Below are 8968 nucleotides of genomic sequence, written 5' to 3' on the forward strand. Positions count from 1 at the left end.
AATTATATTCATTCCACAGGCAATACCTCGCTCGCAAAACTATCGCGAGCCACACTAGTACGGGGTGAGCCCTTTCCGGTGAAACGATTTGTTGGGAAGGAAACCAGTAATATTTGTCTCTTAGAGTAAGGGGGCACGTCAAAATTTCCCTGTAGTTCCAACAGACATCAAACGATATTTGAATGTTTAAAAGATTCGGTGCACAAAATATATGAAAAGAAGGACTTCATACTCATACCTTCCAGTATACGCTATGCTGCCGAAGACGGTGAGTTCTTAGCTAGAAGCTGGAGCTTCTAGCCTCGTGGTAAATCAGTTTGAAGTATTAACAAAAGTGTGTATTCCACAATTTATTACCAAAATGATCACGGACGGAACATAGCTGAAGGGGCGGATTCCACTGGAAGGTTCTCAGCACATCTCTAATAGAATTCCTGGGAAACCTTATCAGTGGAGTCCGGCGAGACACGAGCAATTGATGTAAAAAGTACTTATCATAGAAATTGCCGCCGGGTTTCTTCTGAGGTCACTCAGGTTGCCTCATCGAGCCAGTGATACGATATAAAAAGCGGCGCACTAAAGAGACATCTTGGAGCCATGGATATTATTTTGTCCTTCTGATATCAGGGTCAATAGGAAAATCGAGAGAGTTCAATGTAAACAATAAACGTCTTTTAACTTTTTTTCTTTGTAAAACAAATGGAATACTGGTATTTCCGTCTTCTATTCTAATTTATTTGCTTTTTAATGCTATTACCGTTTGTTAAGGCTTTAAACTTGCCGACGTCACGATAGAGTCGGGCCGGTTTTTTCGCCGACGCTCTAAATCCTTCATTTATTTATTCAGACAGGACCATTTAAGAACACGAAGGAGGCAATTTTAAACTAAGCTATAAGAACAGAGATGGTTAAGTATGGAAAAAAAAATTGAATGGTAAGCCAAATTTCTCATGTCGCTCCCCTGAACTGTGGCCTGTAGCGAAGTCATATTTGATAATTATCCTTCCTGGCGAGGGATGTAATTTCGTGTATTTTTCTTTTAAGCTTTGAACTAGTCAGACTTGGGTGGATTTTTATTGATGTAAACCGTCACTTCACGTCCCTAAATGAAACCTTTGAAAGCGAGAAGCTGCACAAAAGCGTAACCGAATCAGGAGGCAACCGGCGTACTTGTGAAGAAACGTACAAAAACCAGTACGCGTGTCGGACTTCTTTAGGCCTGTATTTGATTCAGTGGTACTTATGATGAAAAGAAACCAAAGTGAAATACCCTAAGTTGAATCTGAGCTTATGAAAAAGTTTTTAAAAATGACTGAAAACATAAGGAAACGTATGGAAGTTTTAAAGTTATCTTTAGACAGCGTGGAGAGTCCGAACGTGATATTTTGAGCGGTAGCAAATTGTATCGTTAATCGCCAAGGCCGGACTTAGAAGCTCTTTAAAAGAAGGCTGAGCCGCGGCAAGTGCCATGTTTATCAGTAAACAAAGCCCCTCAAGTCTCCGACGTAAATCTAACTCCTTAAAAAAGCAGATTAAACTGATGATTACAGCATTTTGATTCAAATGAGTCACCTACCGACATGTTAGAAATCTTCGTGGCGGTCGATATAGCCCTTCGCTCCGACGAAGGGCTAACGCTCGAAACGTCAGCTTTTATAATCGTAACGGTGGCCAATTTACCATTTCAACTTTGTTGATATATTCAAATCATATGGTTGAAACGAGCCTGAATAATTTTCAGCGGTGCCATTGCTCAAAAAACAGAAATTCTTTACTAACCAAATACGTGATGGTTTTAAGAATACCAAAGAAAAAGTATTTAACATGATTGATACCAATGCAGTGAATTTAAAGCAAACTTTGTAGCGGTCGACCTAAAGCAATAATATTGTTTTGCCGTTTCGTAACTTTAAGAAAAGAAGAATCTTGACCTTCCGAACTAAAATAAGTAGAGATTTCAGAACAAGAAAGGCAAAGGCATTGTCTTATTCTGTAGTTTAATCTGATTGTGTACAAAAATACCAAGGATTGTAATTCGAAAAGGGAACTTGTTTCATGACTGATAAATAGAGACCAGATACCTAAGGTCATTCACTTCTCATTATTGTCATTCTCATTGATAATGATTTCAGCAAAGTGCCCACACATAGTTACATCCTGAAAGGTCACACTGTGGGTGGTCAGGGGGAAAAAAGCGTGCACTTTGATGTATGCAATATTTTCGGTGAACTATCTGCAGAGTCTATATTACGCACTAAACGACAATCACCTAGCTCGATAAAGGTCTTCAACATTAAATACTGATTAAAAATAGACCATCAGCTTTCAAGGTAATTGATAAGTGGTGACAGACAATTTGGTTGAAAGTCTTGAAACTAGTGCAAAGGATAATTCATATTGTTAAATGTTAAACATGGATACGAAGCGAAACATAGCACGGGCCGGTAACTTAGCCGGCGAAGTTTGAGTTTTTGTTCAGTAAACGCACGTTTTAAACCAAATAAGATTTTCTTCGAGTCGGTGTACCAGAACGAGGAGATTGCGAACAATGTCAAGAAGGCTTATAATTTATACTGGAATAAACATTTATTTTCTCAACAACCCACTTTTAAAGAAATATCTAGGTCTGCAGATAGGCTAAAGCAACAGCTCGAGAAACAGCTTGGAATTTATAACAGCCCGCAATGTTTGCGTTAAACGTTTCTGAAACGGTGAAGATGAACTAGTGTTTGGAAAGACGCAAAATTTATTTTCCAAGAGAGGTTGCGGTAAAAGACACCCGCTGCAAATTTAAATGTCAGTTTAAACATTTCCTAACAGGACTAAAATTCCAATGAGGCTTGGAGTTCGTGATTAGCGACAATAAAAACAAATTGGGAAAATACATGCGCACGTGAGTCGCCGAAAGTAATTTTGTCATGCCAAGGTTCAAAGGTTATAAGGGGGTAAAATGACTAAATGAGATATTTCAATAAAATACCATCTTGCTTTTCATCATAGCTGATGAACAATGAAGGTAATTTAACTTGATCTAAAAATCCAATATCCTATCACCAAAAGGTTATCGATAGCTTTAAAAAAATGAGAATTAAAAAAATTGACAAAAGTTATAAGACAAGACAAAAAAAGGAAGAAGAAAAGAGACGCAGTTTTCTAACTATCCTTTTCCGGTAACAGCCTACCTTTGCAAAGTGCGCACGCGCAGATACACACTTCAGTGTACAAGCGGTGTTACAAGCCTTGTGCCATTATGATTTTTGAGTACATTTACCAACCCGCTTATTTTTCAGAGAATTTGCACGTCTTCAGAAATAAATACTCAGGACTGCGCCTATTTTACGGCGCGTTCCAGTTAAATACATTTTCATCGAAGTTTTCATACAAAAAGAGGATTTTGATAATCCGATTTCTATTTCCTATAACTGGATAGTTATTTCATCCAAAACCGCTTTTTCTCAGCGATATCATGAACGCTTAGCAACGGCTCAATCAAGAGAATTTTCATCTGATAGAGTGGCAAGCTGAGCGTACAGAATGGACTCTTCTGTAATGTTATATACCCAGAGATACCAGAGCCGTGCAGTCAACGTTAATAACAGACAAAGCCAGATAAAAGCTTTTCATAATTCGTGAGTCTATTAGCCTTAAGCATCTACAAAGCCAATTAATTAAAGTTTTAATTACCCACGGCGTTTCGATTTCCTTGTCTCGAAGGTCTATTTTTCTCCAGATTCGAGGTTGTAGCTTAGTATTGTCTTGATCAATTTGAAATTTCATCAACATGCGTTTAAGATTTTGGATTCGGTTCTTCTCTGATCAGAAGAAAGAATAATTTTACATGGAAGAGACAGGGAAGTGATAAGATATAGAACTCGTTGAAAACAGTTCGTGTGTGCTAATTTCGAAAGAATAACTACATTGCTTTGTTAGAGAACATCATTAATCCGCTTACGGATATCAAAGGAGAACGCTGTTTGAGTGAAACTGGTATTTTTCAACGAAGACAGTTATTATTTTGATGACGGTTGTCGGGAATTAAGAGTACTGCATGCGCAACTAATCGGCGTTCAAGATCCTCTCCAAGAGAACCAAGAGTTATCTCCTCGTGTTACCTGATATACTTTTATACATTCACTTAAAATCAGCTTATTCAAACTTCTAATATCTCCACAAAACATAGTGAAGTTGTCATAGTGGTCGGAAAACAGGCCGTAAAATTTATAAAGTTAACAACAGACACAAATTCCTTTCCTGGTCTTCAGAAGTTTATTATCGGCATTTGCAGTTGAATCTTACAAATGCTCTCCAGCAACCCGAGTCTTGCTTGTTGCTGGAAACTCTAGTGTCTCGGTGAATTTTGGGAACAACAACTAATTTTTGTTCTCCCATGTGAGTTCTAGTTAGCAAAACGCAAACAGGAAGACTACGCGGCGTTGCATCAATCTCAGAGAGATTTAGCGACTTTCATTATGGCGTCTCGTGCCCTTAGAGATCCAAGCAAAATAAAAGATTTATTTTGTTTTTCAAACGTTGTAGGAATGTTTGAATTGTGCCAAGACATCGGATCTTCTTTAGGGGAATGTTTACAACATCAATAAACTAATATACAAGTTTGTCAGGGCCGGCGGAAATTCAAAATGGTTACACTGTTGATATCTAACTGCTGAAGCTCATACTGTTCCTAAACGACGAGATTACTTACCAGCCAAAGGTGGTTGTCAATGTTCTCACCCTGGGATCGATCGACGAAACCAAGCAGATGATTTCAGTCATGCGAAACTTCTCGGCGACCTCTTTCACTAAACAACAGGTTTTAATGAGCAGAATAATAATTGTTCACGTGCATTCTCAATTTTTGCAGATTTCGTTCGGCGTTCCTACCATACTCACCAAAACAAGGTTAGAAATTTTCCGCCTATTTCAGAAGTTATACCTGGACTAAGATGCTAGCATGACAATTTGAAATAATAAACGCCATTCATACCTTTAAATCAGAGATAACTGTCGATGAGCAATCATTGAGGAATGGGGTGACAGCACCTTAACAAAGAGAAGATATCAGCATGCCATATTTGTGAAAAAGTGTTTCCTAGAAAAATTATAGGCCATCAGATTGCTGGCTAAGGTTTTTTCAAATAACATTCAAATCATTCTTAACATGTTACTAAAAAGGCTGGCTTTCTTGACTAAATCATTTCTACTGAGCCAGTTTTTCAAAGGAAGTGAAACTTCTAACGAACACGAAGAAGCACAGTTGTTTATTTGCCAAATTAATCATGATCCAATTAGGTAAAACGGGCAAAATAAACAAAAGAATTGGCAGATACGTGCACATTAAAGATTCAGCTGATGCATGAGTATGTGGCACGAAAATCAGGGTGAGGTAACAAATTGTCTTTTTGCCACAGGCTAAACACCATGAAAAAAGTATGCAAACAACAGATTACAACTGAAGCGCCGACCAAAAACCAAGTGACATGATACGCTCAGGATTATTTGAATTATTTAAACAAAAAAAAAAAAAAAAAAGAAAACCATCGATTCAACAGCCATGATAAAACTAGTCTGGCTTTACTCCGTTTTTTTCATTTATGCATCCCCATATGATTTCCTTTGGGTGGGACAGCCATCATAAGGAGCTTTAATTTTCTGCAACAAATTGGGTGGGCCTAGAGGACAGTCGCTTGCCCTGTTCAAATAATCATCCCAGCTCTTCCTAAAAATCATCAAAGGTTCACATGGTAAATTGCTTTTTGATCTGATAACCTTCGATCTCAAAATTTCAAAACTCACCTTGAAGTTATGAATAAACATTTACTTTCCCGAAAATTGTGTATGTGGCTTGACATTTTGGCCCCAAAACACACAAAGGAGCTATTTTCATTAAATTTTTGCCTTTAAACGGAAAAAAAAAGAAGGCCAAGAAGTATGTAGATCTAGAAAAAAGCAGTGTTCGTTGTCTCAATGTCTTAAACTTCATTTACAGCTGCGGGAAAAACACGAGGCAATGATGGAGAATTTGATCGTGGAAATTATCATGTTTAATATATCATGGTCTGACGGTCAAAATTATTTTCTACGCTTAAAGTAATGTGCCTTGTATGAAGCTCTCCACAAACATAGTCAATGTCCATAAACTACAGTTATGCGTAAACGTTTGAAAGTGTGAAAGTAGAGCACTGTGATTAAGGTCTCTTAGACAGAAACATTAAAAGACATTTAAGCTCATGAGCGAAATATTACTGAGTTAGATGGTACTGTTAGATGGTATAAATCTCACCCGCGCTTGATCTACTGCTGTTCAAAAGACTTCAAGAACATGACCGAGAGCATGAACCCTTAACGCTGGCGTTGAGCTTCGGTTTGCTGCGGGAAGTCAAACTGGTTTTCATTTCGCATGTCGAACGGTTGGGTAATCCTTATTTTCATGCTTCCACTCCAGCAATTTTAGCATTGTAAACTAGTCGTTTTTTAAACGTTTTGCAAATAAATACTCGAAAACATTCAGCAAATAACAGAAAACAAGAAGATTGTTTTTTAAAATACCTGTTACGCTTAGCTAAGTTCTCAAGTGTTATGTAAGAGTTGAGTTCGAGGACCTTGCTTTTTTTTTTGCATGTAAAAATCCTAATGACGTTACCCGGTCAGACGTTATGTCCTTATAACGATTTAATAGACTGATAAACAGGAAATGACTCCATATTTTCATAACCGGGCTCATCACGCTATTTGAAGCTTGTTTTGCTAGGCTAACAGTGAAGGAGGTCTATAAATAAAACCTAATTAGTCAAAACAAGAAAGGGGTGTTCGATGGGTCACGCATATATAGATCGATTGGGATAAAGAGGGTATGTGAGCTGAAAACTACCCAGGGGACCTGTGAGTTTACTAAATACAAAGTTTTACTTTGTAAGGCTTACTGGCGAAAGTCATTGAGAAAAACCTAGCAAGGCGCTAACTACAACAAGTGCGGCAGCGGTTTTAACGCGGGAATATTCGAGGGATTATAAAACATAAAGAATTGGTTTACCCAGCCCAAAAATGTATTTTCTGCACCTAAATGCAATTTTTCTTTCAACTTGAAAACTTTTCAGTTTCACAACTTCACACACTTATCCTTTTATAATGGGAATGTTTGCCAGCCAATAAGTCTTTCTCACCAGAAAACATATTGGATAGGCCTTGCCTTCCTTATATTCCAAGTCATAAGTCTTAATTGTGAAAGAAAGAAGTGTATTTTTGGGAGAGGATTTACTATAAAATTACATTTTTGCCATGATTATTTTAAGCTTAGAGCACGAAACGCAGGTGTTTTTCCTTTTTTCTATAATTCAATCTGCATTAGCTTTCCTTTACTAAAAGTACTTAGCATGTTATTATAATTAAGCAACACAGGAATTAATCCGTTTCTTAGTATAATAGTAGTAACGGTTTAAATCTTTGAGGGGAGGTGGGGGTAGCCTTTGAAAATGCAATTACCAACTGCTTAAACAGGACAATGAGAGCCATAGAAAGCCAAATTGCAGTAGATGGACCTAAGGACCGTTAGGTGAAGTTATCTTGTCAAAATGGTCTGCCAGACTGCTGAACTGGTCACGAACTGAGATATCTTAACAATACCCTTTAATTAGCCTTTGGTTGAAAGCAGCTCATAGCAGTTTATGTCAAGCTAATACCTAGCACCTTGTTCTTCCTATGCAGAAATTTAGCCTTAGATTAGAAGAATTCCATATCATGTTTATCTTTGTTTGCTGGATGACAGTTAGATTGTTCAATAAAGATATCTATGCCCTACAGGATTCAAAGCTTACCACTGCAAAATCAGAAGAATTTCTGTAAGCCAGCCTTCTCGGCTACGAATTGTTATGTTCATTTCTTCGAAAACATCACAGCTATAGTAGGAATTTGCAGAGACAAATGATAATTCGTCCCAAACTTCTGATGTTTTGAGAAACATAATTCTTTTAAAATAGGCAGAAACATGGGTACAAACTTGATTTTTCCTGTGTTGATTTAGTGTGCATAACACTCTTCAGAATTGCGGCAGAACGACAATGAGCCATTTAACCTCGTTTATCTTTTATTACATGACAAGAATTGGTGCAAAGAAGTTAATCAGTGTTGGAGTGTAAAGCAATGACATTTTAAGATTGACTGATCAATTTTCCTGAATTTCATATCGAAAGTTAACGAATGTGACCTTCATCTCAGAGAGATTCGAAGAAACTGAGCTATTTCCTCGTCCATTGGGTAAGCCTTACCATGCAGAAGTGATTTAAAAGCTGTGTATAAGCAAGTGATACAAAGCTTTCGACTGCCTGAATATAATAGATCACACGAGAACAATACTTTTCCTTGATCAAGCAAAGAGCAATATAAGAGACAATGAAGCAACAATTAACAAGTCATACTACAGAGAAAAGCACCTTATGAACTGTCTCTGTTGGTAATACATGCTATATTGATGTATAAGTATCTAAGTAACAGAACTGACACCGCACTTACAAAGTTTAATCGTTCGCTGCTATTGCTATGATAGGGTTTTCAGTTCGATACAATGACGGCAACTCCGAGAAAACATTGATTAAAAAAGGAACTTACATTTGTAATTAAAATTTTTGCGTGTGACTCGATGTCCTTTACCGGCTGAAACGGTATCAGACTTCCTTCTAGTTGTAATATGTGAAGGTGTCGTCGTGTTTCAAATATAAGTGGTACAATTTTTTCGTCTGGGGTCCTATGCATTCTCAAACTACGCAACGTTTGGTGAACTCACCGACGTTGTCAGTATCGCAGAAGACAGCCTGGAAATGTACATGGTTGTAGAACATAGCTGCAAGTCTATTGTTCTCCGCTTTAAATCTTTTGTTTCACCTCGTTGTCGCCGTCCCTTGTCTTTATGTTTTGTGAGTGGTCCCTGATAATGGCGGTCGCCGATCAACAATGCGAAGTAAAAGTCTCAAGAGCC

The 8968-nt window shown here is 37.6% G+C and overlaps 1 protein-coding gene across 1 annotated transcript in view; it reads right to left on the reverse strand.

The window, feature by feature from the left end:
- Positions 1–4834, reverse strand: part of LOC111321181 (uncharacterized) — a 31084-nt gene extending 26250 nt beyond the window's left edge. Inside the window, exon 1 of the mRNA XM_022923991.2 lies at positions 4703–4834. The gene's annotated coding sequence lies outside the window, so the exon portion shown is untranslated. The remainder of the gene's footprint in view (positions 1–4702) is intronic.
- Positions 4835–8968: the final 4134 nt, after the last annotated feature.

This window comes from Stylophora pistillata, chromosome 11 (assembly GCF_964205215.1).
Source record: "Stylophora pistillata chromosome 11, jaStyPist1.2, whole genome shotgun sequence".
In the NCBI taxonomy this organism is placed as follows: domain Eukaryota; kingdom Metazoa; phylum Cnidaria; class Anthozoa; order Scleractinia; family Pocilloporidae; genus Stylophora; species Stylophora pistillata.